At 45.7% G+C, this 20,129-nt stretch overlaps 1 protein-coding gene and 1 long non-coding RNA gene across 4 annotated transcripts in view; one reads left to right on the forward strand and one right to left on the reverse strand.

Annotated features, from left to right (window-relative positions):
* LOC140418722 (uncharacterized) overlaps positions 1-20,129 on the reverse strand; it is a 402,445-nt gene that overhangs the window by 12,148 nt on the left and 370,168 nt on the right. The window lies entirely within an intron of this gene.
* LOC140418738 (uncharacterized) lies at positions 9,447-15,370 on the forward strand. Of its 3 annotated transcripts, none has more exons than XR_011945310.1 (3): positions 9,447-9,752; positions 9,859-10,139; positions 12,640-15,370. It is a non-coding gene; the product is annotated as an uncharacterized lncRNA (long non-coding RNA). The 3 variants fall into 3 exon arrangements; XR_011945311.1 differs by lacking the exon at positions 9,859-10,139 and adding an exon at positions 11,542-11,702 and having other exon boundaries at positions 9,447-9,643; XR_011945309.1 differs by lacking the exon at positions 9,447-9,752 and having other exon boundaries at positions 9,791-10,139.

Consider the following 20,129-nt stretch of genomic DNA (forward strand, 5'->3'; position numbering starts at 1 on the left):
ATTACGGGACTCCCTGAGTATTTCCCTGGGGCCATCGGGAGCGGCGCTGATGCTAGTGCTTTCAATCCCGACACGCTGCACAAACTGTCCTCCATTCGTCCGTTCTGATCCACTGGGAATCAACCCCACTGACCCAGCTCCACACCTTCTCCACATTCACCGCCCAGTAGTAATACATCAGATTCGGAAAACCCAAACCCCCTGCCTGCCTTCCCCTCTGTAGCAGCACCTTTCTAACTCTGGCCACCTTCCCTCCCCATATGAACAAAGTAATCCTTCCCTCAATCTCTTTGAAAAAAGCTTTTGGCAGGAAAATCGGCAGGCATTGAAAAATAAACCCCGGCAACTATAGACCGGTGAGCCTCACGTCTGTAGTGGGTAAAGTCTTGGAGGGGATTATAAGAGACAAGATTTATAATCATCTAGATAGGAATAATATGATCAGGGATAGTCAGCATGGCTTTGTGAAGGGTAGGTCATGCCTCACAAACCTTATCGAGTTCTTTGAGAAGGTGACTGAACAGGTAGACGAGGGTAGAGCAGTTGATGTGGTGTATATGGATTTCAGCAAAGCGTTTGATAAGGTTCCCCACGGTAGGCTATTGCAGAAAATACGGAGGCTGGGGATTGAGGGTGATTTAGAGATGTGGATCAGAAATTGGCTAGCTGAAAGAAGACAGAGGGTGGTGGTTGATGGGAAATGTTCAGAATGGAGTTCTGTCACAAGTGGAGTACCACAAGGATCTGTTCTGGGGCCGTTGCTGTTTGTCATTTTTATCAATGACCTAGAGGAAGGCGCAGAAGGGTGGGTGAGTAAATTTGCAGACGATACTAAAGTCGGTGGTGTTGTCGATAGTGTGGAAGGAAGTAGCAGGTTACAGAGGGATATAGATAAGCTGCAGTGCTGGGCTGAGAGGTGGCAAATGGAGTTTAATGTAGAGAAGTGTGAGGTGATTCACTTTGGAAGGAAAAACAGGAATGTGGAATATTTGGCTAATGGAAAAGTTCTTGAAAGTGTGGATGAGCAGAGGGATCTAGGTGTCCATGTACATAGATCCCTGAAAGTTGCCACCCAGGTTGATAGGGTGGTGAAGAAGGCCTATGGAGTGTTGGCCTTTATTGGTAGAGGGATTGAGTTCCGGAGTCAGGAGGTCATGTTGCAGCTGTACAGAACTCTGGTACGGCCGCATTTGGAGTATTGCGTACAGTTCTGGTCACCGCATTATAGGAAGGACGTGGAGGCTTTGGAACGGGTGCAGAGGAGATTTACCAGGATGTTGCCTGGTATGGAGGGAAAATCTTATGAGGAAAGGCTGATGGACTTGAGGTTGTTTTCGTTAGAGAGAAGAAGGTTAAGAGGAGACTTAATAGAGGCATACAAAATGATCAGAGGGATAGATAGGGTGGACAGTGAGAGCCTTCTCCCGCGGATGGAAATGGCTAGCACGAGGGGACATAGCCTTAAACTGAGGGGTAATAGATATAGGACAGAGGTCAGGGGTAGGTTCTTTACGCAAAGAGTAGTGAGGCCGTGGAATGCCCTACCTGCTACAGTAGTGAATTCGCCAACATTGAGGGCATTTAAAAGTTTATTGGATAAACATATGGATGATAATGGTATAGTGTAGGTTAGATGGCTTTTGTTTCGGTGCAACATCGTGGGCCGAAGGGCCTGTACTGCGCTGTATTGTTCTATGTTCTATGTTCTAATAAACAGAAATCCCACAAGGGAAAACAACCTCCTAAGAAGCTCCCTGAGAATCTTTCATGTCTCGATTCGGCTGCCCTCATTCCTCTAAACTCCAATAAGTAAAACCCAGCCTACTTAATCTTTCCCCATAAGAAAATCCCTCCATACTCGGGATCAACCTTGTGATCCTTCTCTGGACTGCCTTCAAAACCAATTGTCTTCCTTAGATAAGGGCATCAAAACTATTCAAAGTATACCAGGTGCAGTCTAACTAATGCCTTGTATAGTTTTAGCTCGACTTCCCCATGTTTATATTCTATTCCCTTTGAAATAAATGTCAACATTCAATTTGTCTCCATATTACCTGCAGAACTTGCTTTGTGTGGTTTCTGCATGAGGACCCCCAATTCCCCCGTTCCTTTAGCTTTCTACAGTCTTTCTCCATCTAAATAATATTCCGTTATGTTCTTCCTCCTACTAAAGTGTCTAACCTCACATTTTCCTACATTATGTTTCATCTGCCAAGTTTTTACTCAGTAAGTTACGCTGTCTCTGTCCCTCTGTGGATATTCTGTATACCTCACCACTTGCCTTTCTATTTTTGTATCTGCAGCCATGGCAATAGTACATTCACTTATTAAACACAGTTTTGAAATTCATGTATATCACATCTACTGGTCCCCCTCTCTCTCGCCTTCTCGTTATCACCTCAAAGAATTGCAATAAATTTGTCAGGCATGATTTACCCTTCACGAAGCCGGGCAGACCCAGCTTGATTACACTCTGTATGCTTAAATGCTCAGCTATTGTTGTCCCTCCCCTATAGTTACCCGTTTTTGATTCCCTCCCTTTTCAATAAGGGTGTTACATTGGCAGTTTTCCAATCCTCTTGGGGTAAGGTGGGAGGAGCCTGGAGTGGAGTTTATACACCAGCACAGAACAGGCGGGCCGAATGGCCTGTTTCCCTGCTGTACACTTTCTGAAACTTTCGAATCCATTATCCATAAATTCTCAGGGTAAAGGCTTGTGTCCACCTCAGCTCCGAGCTGGGAAACCGGACAGATCCCAAACTGGGAAATGGAAACCTTTAAAATCCAACACAAAACACATTTCTCTCACATCTAACCCGCGGTTCCATTGTCTCCGGAATTCCCCATTTTATTTACATTTATTGTACATTTTCTGCAGATCCAAATCCGCGGGAACCGTCCGTCTCTGTCCTCCTGCCCTCGGCTGAAGACGTCTCCGCTCAGAGATTCGTCTCCCTCAGCTGCTTAGTGAGAGGTTTCTCCCCCCGAGAGATCTTCGTCAAGTGGACCGTCAATGACAAGCCGGTGAATGCCGGGAACTACAAGAACACCGAGGTGATGGCGGAGAACGGCAATAGCTCCTTCTTCATGTACAGCCTGTTATCCATTGCTGCGGAGGAGTGGGCCTCCTGTGTGGTGGGACATGAAGCCATCCCCTTGAAGATCATCAACAGAACAGTTGATAAATCCAGCGGTAAACCCAGTTTTGTGAACATTTCCCTCGCTCTGATGGACACCGTTAATTCATGTCAATGAGAATCTATTGGTTATATTTTCAACTAAAATAAAAATAATAAAGGCTTTTTCCTCCAATTGTGATTTAAATGCACAGCCACTTAATTAATGGAGCTTCCACTTTGCTAAGGTCAGATCTGTTCAATGTGACCCGGATTTCTATAGGTCTGGTCCCCAAGTCTCATACAACCAGTGCTCCCAGCTCAGATACACCCTGGGATTAGAGACAGAGCAAAACTCATTCATTCCAGGATTCAGCAAAATATCTTCATTGACTTTCCTCCCGCTGAGGAGAAATCGGATACTTTCCCATTTCAGACAAACAAACACATCATATTTAGATCTCGGTGTTCCTGCTTCTCCCATTGTCCATCCCATTAAAATTAATGTCAGCTTTAAGTTGCTGCATCACACCCACTGGGAACTGAATTGAGGGTCACACAGAAACATAGACCAATAATCCCTAGTCAAAGAGAGGGGAAAGGGAAATTGTTAATCCACTGTCTCCCCACTTCCCCAACAAAGAGAGGTGGGTGGGCATTATTTAATCCACTGTACCCACACTTTCCCAACAAAGAGAGCAAAGGGGCAATACTAACCCATTTTACCTCCACATTCCCGACCAAAAGACGAGGAAGGTGATGAGTGAACTCTCTGTCTCTCCACCTCCAGCAGGGAGAACCCAAAGGCAATTTGCTGAGCTGACCAGAGAAAGGGAGATTATTAACTCAATATCTTCCCAGTCCCCAAGCAGGGAGTTTGGAAGTAAACGGTTCTCTAGACTAGGAACTCAGTTACTGACATTACAAGACGGCACTTAGCTTACTGGCTGAAGGGTTTAAAAGGCCACAATGATAAAGATGTCTGAAAGTATCTATTTGTGCAACATAATTGTTTCAGCACTCTTGTTCGTCTTATCAGTATGCTAAACCCGATTCCCCATAATCCAAATCCAGACTGGTGATTGAATTCTCCCTGGATTTTCACTGTTCTCTCCTGAGGCACCTCCTTGTATTTTTGCATTCGGTCACCTGATGTCAGCTTGCAACTCACAGAAAACACATTTATAAGCAGAAAGTTCAACATATTCTACATAGGTACCAATAATACCCACAAATGGCAACGCTACAGGCATCTGATACAAATACACAGACAGATTAAGACACAAACACTACACATACATGCACACAGACACCCACACGCTCACACGTAGACACAAACACACACATAGACACACATAGAAACACATGCATAAACATACACCCAGGCATAACGAACCACACATATTTTGACACAAAAACACACGCAAAAATTCACAAACATGCACCTAAACACAAGAAAGCACATGTTTATACACACAGACACACGTGCACATACACACACACATCCACACACACAAGCGGGTACACAAATGTACACAGACACATACAACCACATGTCCACACAGATACACAAACATATGAAACGAGACAAGCAGATTGACAGAAGAATATGGAACACAAATATAACCAATAACATGTACATTAGCAGAATTTCACGATGACAGAAATATTTCCATTCAAACCGAGACAATAATCCACGTTAGCACACTAATCAGGTGGACACATATTAGCATACACTTACACTCATTAACACGAACACACATGAATACACAGAGAGTCATCAAAACACATCAATAGATAGTTATAAACAACCATCAGCGCATAAATAGCACTGCTGCCTCACAGCGCCAGAAACCCGGGTTCAATTCCAGCCTTGGGGGATTGTCGGTGTGGAGTTTCCACATTGTCCCGTGTCCGTGTTTCCTCCGCGTGCTCCGGTTTCCTCCCACAGTCCAAGGATGTGCAGGTTAGGTGGATTGGCCATGCTATATTACCCCTTAGTGCCCACAACGTTAGGTGGGGTTACGAGGTTCTGGAGATAGGGCAGGGGCATGCGTCCAGGTAGAGTGCTCTTTCGGAGGGTCGGTGCAGACTGAATGGGCCGAATGGCCTCGTTCGGAACAGTAGGGATTTTACGATAATGATTCTATGATGAAACACACGCATCAACAAACACACAAACGCATTTATCCAGACACAAACATTAAGACACTGACATGCATGTTGAACGTATAAAGACACATTAACACTTTCATTACTGGGCAGTGAAGTATAAACTTATATACAGTAGGGATTAACATATAAACATAGACTTCAACACACAAACACACACAATAAAACACTCATACATACAGATTAACAGAAGATAAACAAAGTTCACAGACAGGTGCTGACACACAAATACACAGATCAATACTCATTGACACATGAACACACACAATGACACTTACAAAGACATCGGGACACACAAAAGAAGAGTAAAGCAAAACACGAATTTCGCATCTACACAGACACAAAAGATAAAGAACAAACACAAACGGCAGGCAATGGCGGCACGGTGGCATAGTGGTTAGCACTTCTGCCTCACGCCACCATGAACCTGGGGTTGATCCCGCTCCTGGGTCTCTGTCCCAGTGGAGTTTCTCCGTGACCCGTGGGTCTCACCCCACAACCCAAAGATGTGCAGGGGAGGTGGATTGGTCACGCTAACTTGCCCCTTACTTGGAAGAAACAAGTCACAGAGATCGATTTCTGAGTGTCACAAACTCAACAGTAGATATGCAATGACAAATATATTAAAGAATGAATTAGCAGCGGGAGAAAATGAAGCGAGAATATTAAAAATATATCCTGGATTAATAAACAATCTGATTATATTTATTTGCTCTATCCTCGAAGATACCACAGACCACACCTGGACTGAAGACTATGAGGATGATAACGGGAACATCTGGACAACCGCTTCCACATTCATCACCCTGTTCTTCCTGAGCATTTCCTACAGCGCTGCAGTCACTCTGGTGAAGGTGAGAAGATTCAATCCACTCACACTTCAAACTGACAGAAGCCGTTTCAAAAATCTCTAAATGTTTGATTGATTAAAAACTCTAACATCAATGTCCCTGATCATAAACATCTGCTTCATCATTTTCTCTCTCTTTTACAGATCAAATGATCGGTTGACTTTCGGACGCTGTAGATTTTCCTCAACTGTTTATTGTGATGTGCGTGTGACAGAAATACAATATCTCCTCTTGGTGACTCTCACAGTAAAATTCTCTCAGTTTATTATTCTGCATCTGTAACTGAGACAATCATGGACAGTATTTCTGTTTTTCAGTTTGAAATGTACGAGGTAATTTTGGCTGTAATGTAATTGTAGCTAATAATTTCTCTCAATGTCATGTCTAAATAAGTAACTTATCTCGTACCTTATTTACAACAGTTGCCTTCCCTTTATGTTGAGCTCCTGTTCTCTCTTTCTGATGTCTGTTACGGTTGTACATACATTTGGCAGCTCAGAGGGCATGTGTTCTGTTCTCAGTGTGACCCTCAATCGTTATGTTCCCTTTTGTTAATTCAAAATAAGCTTTTCTGTAATATTTTCTCTGAAATTGTAATAAATATTGAATGAAAAATTAAGAAAATAAGACTTTGCCGAACTCCTTTCTCTAAGGTCCTTCGGGAGCGCTCCATTTCCCCGATTATATCGTTTTCTCCCCTTTCCCAGACAGATATTTCTCACCAGTCCTGTCTGGGATGTTACTGAACTCATGGCCCCTCAGTGAAAGCGCCACTGCGCCACCAAGCGGCCCATCCGGGTAAAGCCAACTTCACCTTTGCCTTATTTTGGTAAACTCCAGAGACAGAATGCCAGCTAAAGAATTCCAGATTCACTGCCCTCTGAGAGAAGAAATGTCTCCTCATCTCTGTCCTAAATTTGAGATCCCTTACTCTGAGATTATGCCGTTTGGTCTTAGACTCTCCCACAAGAGGAAACAAGATGATTTTTCAGGCTGTATAACTGGTTAAAGCTCTTTCCACAGTCAGTTCACTGGGTCACCCCCACTCAGGTGTGTGTGTGTCTCGGGGCTTTTCCAGTCACACTGATGTTTGAAATCTCTTCCCACAGTCAGAACAGACAAGCACATTGACAGTTTGTGATATTTAGATCCTAATGAATTGAGTGACTGTCAGATCTCGATGTTATATTTGGTTCGAGTTGCCAGGCTGCCAATCCTCCCGTTCTAATGCCTGAAAAAGAAGTTTACAAAAATTATCATTTTTAGAATAGGATAGAAATTCACAACAGATCATTCTAGTTTCTATCGAACCTTCTTTCCTCTCTTGCTTTTCCCAAGCATGTGGTCCAGTCAAAATAAAAGACCCAAATCAGCTAGAAGTCCCAACAAAAGTGTTGGGAACCTTCCTAACTGAACCAGAATATTGTTCCCAGTGTCTCTGAAACAGCTGTCCGCTGAGGTGTCCACTGGTTGTGGAAGGTGTCAAACATTCTGGTGGATAGCGCATGCTCCCTCTGCAGGGCCACTGGGAATAGACAAGACCACAGAACAGCGGTCGGCAGCCAGAGTAACCACCCATCCGCCTCCATAATAATATTAATAATAATCTTTATTGTCACAAGTAGCCTTACATTAACACTGCAATGAAGTTACTGTGAAAAGTCCCTAGTCACCACACTCCGGCGCATATTTGGGTACATAGAGGGGGAATTCAGAATGTCCAATTCACCCAACAGCATGTCTTTCGGGACTTGTGGAAGGAAACCGGAGCACCCGGAGGAAACCCACAGGGAGAACTTGCAGACTCCACACAGACAGTGATCCAAGCTTGGCATCGAACCTGGGACCTTGGAGTTGTGAAGCAACAGTGCTAACAGTGCAGGGGCTGTTTAGCACAGGGCTAAATCACTGGCTTTGAAAGCAGACCAAGGCAGGCCAGCAGGGCGGTTCAATTCCAGTACCAGCCTCCCCGAACAGGTCCTGGAATGTGGCGACTAGGGGCTTTTCACAGTAACTTCATTTGAAGCCTACTTGTGACAATAAGTGATTTTCATTTTAATTTCATTACCACTGTGCTACCGTGCCGCCCACACCACCCAGCTACAATGCACTGTTTTAATAAGACCCAAGAGTAGATTCAGGATGTCACGCTCAGCACAAGGATACTAGATATTATAGACTGTAAGATCCACAAACTTTGTCATGATGGCTGCAACTTAACAGGTTATTATGGACATTAAACTGTGGGTAATATTCGATTCTGTGACCAATATTTAATTAAACACGGTCCCGAATAAGGAAACTTTGCAGCCACCTGCGAAGTTTAAATGTCTCGTTGTGTCAGGATGAACCAGCATTTGAGGAGCATGAAATCTCTGGACTGTCGGTCTCCAAGAGCCATATTGAACACCGGAGAATGAGCTCGAATTTGGACAGAGATAAGCGTGAGTGAGCACCGTAAACTGCTATTGTATCGGGTGTTCTGGGTCTGAGTTTTAACCCTGCAGTTAATTGTCAGGGATGCAGTATAATAAACCCTGAACAAAGAAAATGTGTGTGTGAGAAGCACCTGAAGCACCAGGAACCAGCTGAACCAGCAGAGCTGAATGTTTTCCAGTGCAGCCACAGTACTGTACTTATTCCAGCTTCCAAGTCCACCTGAGAACCAACCTCCTGGCTATTCATCTACAAGAAGCTTCAGAGACTCATGAGAATTATTTGTTTCTAAAAACGCTTCACTCCAACTAAAGGATCAGCTCAACAAGAAGACAACAGACCTGCAGCGATATAAAGATTGCAGTCTACATTCCATTTTCATCATTCCAGCTTCAACTTGATCTGTATCTAATTTCTGTTTATGTGTCAGTGAGTGTGACTAAGACAGACTGAGATGTTCAAACATCCAGGGAAATTGTGTGACAATAAATAACCATCTTCGGTTTAAAAATCACCAGTCAGCCTGCTGCTGAAATGTATTTTAAATAAAGAAAGATCACTCTGAGGGTAAGAAAATATCACACAAACATCCCGATAATGAACTGGAAAGGATCATGAAATGTAATCAAACGCTGTATAACCGCCTTCAGGTAACTATACAGAGGCTGCAGCCTCTCACACTGAATGTCTACGTGATCCACAGACACCTCCAGGCCACAAACATCAAATTCAGTTTGGGAGTGGGTGAAATTTTTTGGAACCTGTTTACCAAAGACGAACTCTGCGGGCGCTAGGACCCGGCTGGAGAACAGAAACCTTCAGGCCCCGCCTACTAACTGTTGCATCACCAAGACGCTAGCGCATGCGCTCTGCTTCCCCAAGATGGCGGCTGTGAACCAGGGCCTGGTCCCGGGAGAGAGCTGACCGGCGGTGATGTGACCTGAGGATCACCGCACCTCGGGCAAGGGGCCAGGTTGGGAAGGCGGTGCCTTCAGGAATAACTGGGACGGTGATGTTTGGTCAGTTGCTGCAGTCTGTGTAGTGAAGGTGCTGTCACAGTGGTGTGAGGTGAGGAAGTACAGGATTATCACCCAGCAATGATCAATTAAGGGGAATGTAAATCCAGCTCAGGCTGCTTTCAGATTGGAAAGGGAGCTAAGGTGTGTCCTCAGAGCTGGTGAGTGTTGCGGCTTTGGCAGTTTCTCTATAAAGTCCCTCTCTTTACAGCACGGATAGAGGCCCTTTGGCCTATTCATAATAATCTTTATTATTGTCACAAGTAGGCTTACATTAACACTGCAATGAAGTTACTGTGAAAATCCCCCAGTCGCCACACTCCGGCGCCTGTTCGGGCACACAGAGGGAGAATTCAGAATGTCCAATTCACCTACTAAGCTCATCGTTCGGGACTTGTGGGAGGAAACCGGAGCACCTGGAGGAAACCCATGCAGACACGGGGAGAATGTGCAGACTCCACACAGACAGAGAACCAAGCTCGGAATCGAACCTGGATCCCTGGTGCTGTGAAGCAGCAGTGCTAACCACTATGCTACCGTGCCGCCCAGTAAGTTTATTAGATTACTAGCTCTGGATGAATTGTGTCCCAGGATGCTGTGGGAGGCGAGTGAGAGATTGCAGAAACTCGGACCCAAAGTTTTAACCACAAATTAGGCCTGTTTTTGCTGGAATTTACACATTTAAGGTGTGATCTAATTGATGTATTTAAGATATTAACAGGGAAAGACAGGGTAGATAAAGATCAACTATTTCCACTGTTTGGAGATTCTAAAATTAGGGATCATTGTCTAAAAATTAGGGCTAGACTGTTCAGGAGAGATGTTCGGAAGAACATCTTCACACACAGGGTGGGAGAGGTTTGGAACTCTCTCCCACACACAGCAGGTGAAGCTGGATCAGTTGTTAAGTTTAAATCGGAGGTAGAGTTTTGTTAAGCAAAGATATTCAGGGATATGGAGTTAGGTCACAGATCAGCCATGATCTCACTAAATGGCAGGACAGATGCGAGGGGATGAATGGCCTACTCCTGTCCCTGTGTGTATTTCTGTGATTCTGAAATTCAGACAACGATACCATGATAGGGCGAAGAGTCCTGATTAGCACCTGAGTTAGTTCGAGCTGCAAACCATCCCTTCAGATCCTTGCCCTTCATGGATTTCATGAAGGCCAAGGTAATAGTTGGATTATTGAAAGACTTGACGGAGTTGTTGGATACCATTTTTCGGGTCTCAGGATAACGCACAACGTAATTCACGCCGCACAGCCTTGCGTTGCCTTTGAACCTCATCGAGGCCTCGACGCTTCGTTTGTGTTGCTGCCGAAATTCCTGGAAGAAGTAAATCCTCACTCCTTCCTGCAGCCAGGTTCCACCTCATCGTTCCCTCTCCAGGACATTCTCTCAAGTTGTGGAAGCGAATGATTACAGGCCTGGGATGAAAACTATCCCTCTGCCTCAAAAACCGATGCTCCCTTTCTAATTTGGAACGCCCAGGCTTCACATCCAGCTCGAGAAAACGTGGCAGTCGATCCTCGAACAACCTAACGGGAGTCTTACTCTCCACACTAAATGGACAGAAAATATCATAATTTATGGGCAGCACAGTAGCACAGTGGTAGATCCAGGGTCCCATGTTCGATTCCCAGCTTGGGTCACTATCTGTGCGGAGTCTGCACATTCTCCCCGTGTCTGCATGGGTTTCCGCCGGGTGCTCAAGTTTCCTCGCACAGTCCAAAGATGTGCAGGTTCGGTGGATTGGCCACGATAAATTGCCCTTCGTGCCCAAATAAAAGGTTAGGTGGGGTTACGGGGATGGGGTGGAGGTATGGGCTTGGGTGGGGTGCTGTTTCCAAGGCGCAGACTCGATGGGCCGAGTGGCCTCCTGCACTGTAAATTCTATGATGACCATCTGACAGGGCAATGACTCAGATGTTCTTTCTCCGAACCTCAGTTCTCCAGGACCTCCGCCAGCCACTTGACTGGTTTTCAAAGGATTGAATTCGACGGAAGCATCTTGCTGAATGTTCAGGATTCTCTCCTCCGGACCATCGAGCCTCTTCATGGCTGGGCCTCATGAGCTCACAGATATTGAGTCAGCACACTCCGCCTCTGGTCAGTAACACGGATAATGTTGACAGTCATCATTTTTGCTGCCTCCCAGAGAGCCCCAGAGAGCGTGGGGTCGAGAGACCTCCTAGCGGTCGAGAGACCTCCTGAGGGTCAGGCCGCCATGTTGAAAAGGCGGCTCCATTCCCACTGAATCCACCTGTGCTGTTTTATCAAGGCATTTCTTCACTTTTTCCAGCATAATCCTACCAATCCGAACCCTGAAATCTTCCAGGGACACGATAACAAATATGAATTCAAGGATTAGGTAGATGAGTGCCAGGCAATCAGGATAAGTGTCAGATTGTAGGTTAATGGCACCAGAACCTGTGGAAAAGCAGCTACTCCTGCACCTGTATCGCATGCCTGACACCACCCCACTCCCAGTCTGAAATCTGACTGATGAGGATGTTGAGTGTTATGCAGAACTTGCAGGTAAATGGAGAGAAAGCTGAGATGAGAAGGGATTTCTTTACTCGACGATGTGGTGAAGATTTGGTATTCTCTATCCCCGAGGATTCTGGAGCTTCAGTCATCAAATATTTTCAAGACACAGACTGATCGGTTTCTAGATATTGAAGATGTCGAGGGATATGAGGGATAGTGTGGGAAAACGGTGCTGAGGTAGATTAGCCAATGGTCCCATTGCATGGATCAGGCTCGATGGGCCGAATGGCCGACTGCAGCTCATATTTGTTATGATCTCCTGGACAGGAAGCTGTGCGCTTGGATTTGTCAATCAACCTGAATCAGCACCTTCAGGAGAATTAGGAGGGTCAATATGAGATACAGCAGAGTGAGAATGGAGGGAATGTGTGGGATGGACATTTACAGCTTTCGGGGAATAAGAGAGAGGAAAAAAAGTGACATAGAAACTAGAATTGTCTGTTCTGAGTTTCTATCCTGTACTGACAGTGATGAATTTTGTAAATTGTTTTTACAGGATATTAGACGAGGAGGAATTACAGACAGAAATCTCAAACGTTACGTCTTGATCTGACAGTCACTTCTTTCCTTAGAACCTGGATATCATCGGGCTTTGAATCTAGAAGGAGAAATGTTTCCCCGAACAGTCAGCTAAATATTTCAACCATCAGTGTGACTGGAAAAGCACCGAGACCCACACAACACACCCGAGTGAGAGTGTTCCAGTGAACTGACTGTGGAAAGAGCTTTAACCAGTGACACAATCTGAAAAACATCACAATATTCAGAGCGGGGAGGGACCGTACTCGTGTTGTGGACGAGGCTTCAACTGATTGTCCTGCCTGGAGAGACGGCAGGAGACCCAAAACATGGAGAAACCGTGGAAATGTGGGGACTGTGGGAAGGGATTCAGAGCCCCATCTCTGCTGGAGCTTCATCGGCGCAGTCACACTGGGGAGAGGCCATTCACCTGCTCCAAGTGTGGGAAGGGATTCATTCAATTATCCACCCTGCAGACACACCAGCAACGTCACACTGGGGAGAGGCCATTCACCTGCTCTCAGTGTGGGAAGGGATTCAATGATTCATCCACCCTGCAGAGACATCAGCAAATTCACACTGGGGAGAGGCCATTCACCTGCTCTCAGTGTGGGAAGGGATTCACTCAGTTATCTCACCTGCAGACACACCAGCGAGTTCACACTGGGGAGAGGCCATTCACCTGCTCTCAGTGTAGGAAGGGATTCACTCAGTTATCTCACCTGCAGACACACCAGCGAGTTCACACTGGGGAGAGGCCATTCACCTGCTCTCAGTGTGGGAAAGGATTTGCACATTTATCCACCCTGCAGACACACCAGCGAGTTCACACTAGGGAGAAGCCATTCACCTGCTCTCAGTGTGGGAAGGGATTCACTCGGTTATCTCACCTGCAGACACACCAGCGAGTTCACACTGGGGAGAGGCCATTCACCTGCTCTCAGTGTGGGAAGGGATTCACTCAGTTATCTCACCTGCAGACACACCAGCGAGTTCACACTGGGGAGAGGCCATTCACCTGCTCTCAGTGTGGGAAAGGATTTACTCTATTATCCAACCTGCGGAGACACCAGCGAGTTCACACTGGGGAGAGGCCATCCACTTCTCAATGTGAGACGTGATTGCATGTTTCATTGGACTTGCTGTGACACCAACAATTTCATAATCGATTACAGGGCTTGGATTCTGCTGTTATTGTTTCTGCTCTACGCCCAGGACTGCATTTTGTTAATTCTGACAGGTGGTCAGTGGGATGGTCGGAGGGTTTCTTTTTATGCTGGACTGGCCGGTCTCACCACCTTGCCTCCAGTGGGCTGATTCTCTTTGAGCCTGGTTGCTAAAACCTGGCTTCAAAATTGCACAAGGATCACAGAGTAAAAGGATGTTTGGAAGTTTGAAGATATTTAGTTTCCATTTCTGTTTCAAACCCCCCAAAGCATGCCACGTTGCCATGGAGATGGGCCCTGGTGGTTACATGGTTACTTTGTTTAAGTTATCTGGGTGTCCCTGACAGAAGGAAACTATCAGGTTATCAGCGTCAAGTTGCCTGAGGTGGATGAGGAAACTGATTGGTACAGGGAATACCTAATATTTAAGGAATTATTACGTATTTATCAGGGGTCGGTTAGCTCAGTTGGCTGGACGGCTGGTTCGTGACGCAGAGCAAGGCCAACAGTGAGGATTCAACTCCCGTACTGGCTGAGTTTATTCATGAAGGCCCCGCCTTCTCAACCAGGCCCCTCACCTGAGGTGTGCTGACCCTCGGGTTAAATCACCTCCAGTCAGCTCTCTCGGTCAATGGTGAGAGCAGCCTATGGTCCTCTGGGATTTTGTGACTTTTATTTCACATATACACAACAAATATAGATTCCTTTCAGAAACAAAAATCCAACAGGAAAAGTGATGCAACCGTGACTAACAAGAAAAGTTAAAGATTCCATGAGATCCATTAGAATTCAGCAAAGGAGGACCAAGAAACTGATGAGAGCAAACTGGCGAGAAACATAAAAAACAACTGGAAAAGCTTCTGCAGGAATGTGAAAAGGAAAAGATTAGCAAAGACCAATATGGGTCCATTCCAGGCAGAGACAGGAGAGTTTAGAATGGGGAATGAGGAAATGCAGAGAAACTAAACAATGTGTGTCTGTCTTCACAGAGGAAGATACAGAAATTGTCCCCAAAACACCAGAGAACCAAGGGACTGGTGGAGATTAGTATTGGTAAAGAAGTCGTACTGGAGAAATGAATGGGGTTGAAAGTGAATAAAACTCCAAAAGCTGATGATCCACACCCCAGAGTGTTGAACGAGGTGGCTGTAGAGATCTCTATTCCTCATTCTAAATTCTCCTGACTCTATCTGGAACAGACAAACCTTTGTTTGAGCCAAACGTTTCCTTTTTACGTAGCCACAGAAGCTTTAACAGTCAGTCTTTATGTATTTTGCCAATTCACATTCTATTCTATTCTCCCTTTGTTTCTCAGTGTCTTGGTTGAAGAACCGAAGTAAATCCTCGGGAATGAATTATCACTTTGGACAGGTTGTGAGACAATTAAATTTTGACTTCCAGGACAGAGTAACTATAATCGTGGAGTGTGATTGTCGGTTATGTAAAAGGGGAAAGTTCTATTTTATAGTTTATGTGTAGGTTTCCAAGTTAAAGTAGCTTCTAGTTTGTTTGTTTGTTGTATTAAAACTCATAAAACTTGAAGTCCCGTCGTGTGATCCTTTAATTTGTTGACTGGGGATTTGAATTTTTTATAAGAAGTTGCTGAACTTTATGGGGGTCCAGATCCACAAGTTTTGTCTTCCTATTTGACCCTCTGGCACCTTTCTGTCTCTATTGCTCATGTCACTGACAGCCAGTTGATGGAGCTGAGGGCTGAATTTAGCTGAGAATAATGGGACCTGTGCCACATTGGGAAACTGCCATGGGTGTCGCTAATAGAGACAGGAAGGTGCTGGAGGACCGGGTGGGAACTGCACCACCAACCAATCGGGGTTCAGGGGCGAGGGTGACCGGTGCTGATGGTGATGTTACCCCCAGGGTTCAGTGCCCCCTTGTCCAAAGCGGGGAGTCATGGGAACAGGGTACAGAGGAGCCAAAGGGAAACCATTTGGGACCAGAACATTGTGAACATTCTGTTACTCTGGTTATCTTTGATCCTCAAGTAATTTTCTGTTAGTTTTTTTTAACCATGTTCTGTTTCGTCAATAATCTTTTAACAGGAAAATATTTGAATTTGTTGGACATTTCCTGATTAAATCTGCTCACTTTCAGGAAAGTGGGTGAGAGGTTAACAGAAAATGAGTCCCTCTAAGGTAATTGGCAAAGGAGCCGGAGGGGTAGAGGGGATTTGAATTTTCTTTTGACACTGTTTGAAAATGGGTTCAGGGAATCAATCGTGACTGACTAATTTATCAAGGTTCTCTGAGGAAGTAACAAGGGATGTCAATAAAGGAGAACCTGTAGATGTGCTTTGTCTGGATTTGCAGAAGGTATTTCCCAAGGAGCCACATCAAAGATTATTACACAAAATATGAGCTCATGGTGTGGGGGCAACATATCAGCATGGATAGAGGATTGGTTAGCGAACAGGAAGCAGCCAGTAGGTATAAATGGGTCATTTCTGGGTGGGTAAGATGTGACAAGCGGAATGTCACCAGGATCAGTGCTGGGCTCCCAACCATTTACAATCTGTATGAATGTGTTGGATGACGGGATTGAATGGCGGCTAAATTTTCTGATGCTTAAAGACGGGTAGGAAAGTAATTTGTGAAGTGGATTTAAGGAGTCTGCAAAGGACTACAAATAGGTTAAGTGAGTGGGCAAATGACAAATGGAGCATAACTTTGGAAAATGTGAATTGTCCACCTTGTCAGGAAGTGTTAAATAAAACTATTATTTAAATGGAGGGAGATTGCAGAACTCTGAGGTACAGAGGGATCCCGGTGCCCGATCCCAAGTTAGTCTGCAGGTACAGCAAGTGATTAGGAAGGTCAGTGGAATATTGTTTATTGCAAAGAAAATCTAATATAAATGTAGGGATGTTTTGCTGCAGTTGTATAGAGTCAGAGAGGTTTACAGCATGAAAACTGGCCCTTCGGCCCAACTTGTCCATGCCGCCCAGTTTTTACCACTGAGCTCGTCCAAATTGCCCGCATTTGGCCCATAACCCTCTATACCCAGCTTTCCCATAGAACTGTCTGATACTCGCAAGCCTCTGTGTGAAAAAAATTCCCCTCTGTACTCTTTTATATCTCTCCCCTCTCATCTTAAACCTATGCCCTCTAGTTCTAGACGCCTCTACCTTTGGGAAAAGATGTTGACTATCTACCTTATCTATGCCCCTCATTATTTTGCAGACCTCTGTAAGATCACCCTTAAGCCTTCTATTCTCCAGGGAAAAAATTCCTAGTCTATCCAGCCTCTCCTAACTCAAACCATCAAGTCCTGGTCGCATCCGAGTAAATCTTTTCCGCGCTCTTTCTAGTTTAATAATATCCTTTCTATAATAGGACCAGAAATGTGCACAGTGCTCTAAGTGTGGCCATACCAATGTCTTGTACAAGTTCAGCCAGACGTCCCAACTCCTGTATTCAATGTTCTCACCAATGAAACCAAGTATGCCGAATGCCTTCTTCATCACCCTGTCCACGTCTGACTCCACTTTCAAGGAGCTATGAACCTGTACTCCTAGATCTCTTTGTTCTTTCACTCTCCCCAACTCCCTCCCATTAACTGAGTAGGTCCTGCCCCGATTCGATCAACCAAAATGTATCACCTCACATTTATCTAAATTTAATTCCCATCTGCCATTGATCGGCCCACTGGTCCAATTGATCAAGTTCTGATGCAATCCTAAATAACATTCTTCACTGAATCTTGGTGTCATTTGCAAACTTACTAACCATGCCTCCTACATTCTCCTCCAAATCATTAATTTCAATAACAAATAACATTGGACCCAGCACTGATCCCTGAGGCACATCGCTGGTCACAGGCCTCCAGTTGGAAAAACAACCTTCTACAACTACCCTTTGGCTTCTGTCGCCAAGCCAATTTTGTATCCAATTGACTACCTCATCCTGGATCCCGTGAGATTTAACCTTGTGCAACAACCTACCATGCAGTACCTTGTCAAAGGCCTTGCTCAGGTCCATGTAGACAAGGTCAACTGCACTGCTCTCATCTACCTTGTTGGATACCCCTTTAAAAAACTCAACCAAATTTGTGAGGCATGATTTTCCACTCACAAAGCCATGCTGGCTGTCCCTAATCAGTCCTTGCCTCTCTAAATGCCGGTAGATCCTGTCTCTCAGAATACCTTCCAACAACTTACCCACCACAGACGTGAGGCTCACCAGTCTGTAGTTCCCAGGCTTTTCCCTCTGGCCTTTCTTAAACAAAGGCACAACATTTGCTACCCTCCAATCTTCAGGCACCTCACCTGTGGCTGTCGACGATTCATATATCTCTGCTCGGCGACCCGCAATTCCCCCCCCCCCCCCCCTAGCCTTCCACAACGTCCTGGGATACATTTCATCAGTTTCCAGGGATTTACCTACCTGGATGTGCTTTAAGCTTGATCTAACCCCATTCCCCCACTCCACTTTGTGGGTAATCTGTGATCCCAAAACCAAATTTTAACAGTCCCAGCTCGCCATACCTTCCATACTGTCTCTCCTATACTTGGCATCCAGGAATGGTTTTGAAAATGAAATGAAAATGAAAATCGCTTATTGTCACGAGTAGGCTTCAATGAAGTTACTGTGAAAAGCCCCTAGTCGCCACATTCCGGCGCCTGTTCGGGGAGGCTGGTACGGTAATTGAGCCTTGCTGCTGGCCCGCCTTGGTCTGCTTTAAAAGCCAGCGATTTAGCCCAGCGTGCTAAACCAGCCCCTTGGTTTTGCTAACCTGCCTGTGTATCTGCACCTGCCAGTGTTTGAGGATAGAGGGGAACTGGAGCTTCACTCCGTATCTAACCCCGTGTTGTACCTGTCCTGGGAGTGGTTGATGGGGGTCAGTGGAGAGGCAGCTTTACTCTGTATCTAACTCTTGTGTTGTACCTATGCTGGGAGTGTTTGATGGGGTCAGTCTATAAGGAGATTTTTTCTGAATCTAACCTCGTGCTGCACCTGGCCTGGGAGTGTTTGATGATAGAGTGTAACTGGAGCTTGACTCTGTATCAAACTCTGTGTTGTACCTGTCCTGGGAGTGTTTGGTGGGGACAGTGCAGAGGAGGATATACATTGTATCTAACCTTGTGTTATACCTATTGTGGGAGTGTTTGATGGGGACAGCATCGAGGGAGATTTACTCTGTATCTAACACCATTTTGTGTCTGCCTTGGGAGTGTTTCATGGGGCAATGTAGAGGGAGCTGTGCTGTAACTGATTGGAGAATGGTTCAAGCTGGCACTTGGTACTCAGCTTTTCCAGTACAGACACCCTTCACTTTAAAAATAACATTTCATTCAGAGCTAAGAGAAACCATCACCGGTGCGTCCACTGTCCGTCCCCCCCCCCCCCCCCCCGTCCGTCCGTCCGTCCCGTCCCCCGTCCCCCCTTCCCACAAACACACACCCCGCAGGCCCAGAGGGACAGTGAGGGTCTTGAACATTGTTGTACAGTCTGATTGATATTTCATATGAGACTTTTTCAGTTCCATAGAATCACTATGGTGCAGAAGGAGGCCATTTGGCCTATCAAGTCTGCACCAACCCTTCAATGCGGCACCCCACTCGGGACCACTCCTCCACCCTATTCCCAGAACCTCACCTAACCTTTGGCCACTCAGGGGAAATCCTTTAGAATGGCCAATCCACCTAACCTGTGCATCGTTGGACTGTGGGAGGAAACCGGAGCACCTGGAAGGAACCCACGCAGACAAGGGAGGAAGTGTAAACTTTACACAGTCACCCAAGGCTGGAATCGAACCCCCCACCCTCTGATCTACAGTCAGCCTTTGTTCGAATGAAAAGAGCCCCAGTTTCTCTAATCTCTCCTGGTAACTAAAGCCTCTCTTCCCTGGGATCTTAGAGTCTTAGAAAATACAGCACAGAACAGGCCCTTCGGCCCACGATGTTGTGCCGAACCTTTGTCCTAGATTAATCATAGATTATCATTGCATTTACAGTGCAGGAGGAGGCCATTCGGCCCTTTGAGTCTGCACCGGCTCCTGGAAAGAGCACCCTACCCAAACTCAACACCTCCACCCAACACCAAGGGCAATTTTGGACATTAAGGGCAATTTATCATTGGCCAATTCACCTAACCTGCACATCTTCGGACTGTGGAAGGAAACCGGAGCACCCGGAGGAAACCCACGCAGACACGGGGAGGACGTGCAGACTCCGCACAGACAGTGACCCAAGCCGGAATCGAACCTGGGACCCTGGAGCTGTGAAGCATTGTGCTATCCACAATGCTACCGTGCTGCCCTTGAGAACAAATAAATCTAAACTATA

This window comes from Scyliorhinus torazame, chromosome 5 (assembly GCF_047496885.1).
Source record: "Scyliorhinus torazame isolate Kashiwa2021f chromosome 5, sScyTor2.1, whole genome shotgun sequence".
Lineage (NCBI taxonomy): Eukaryota > Metazoa > Chordata > Chondrichthyes > Carcharhiniformes > Scyliorhinidae > Scyliorhinus > Scyliorhinus torazame.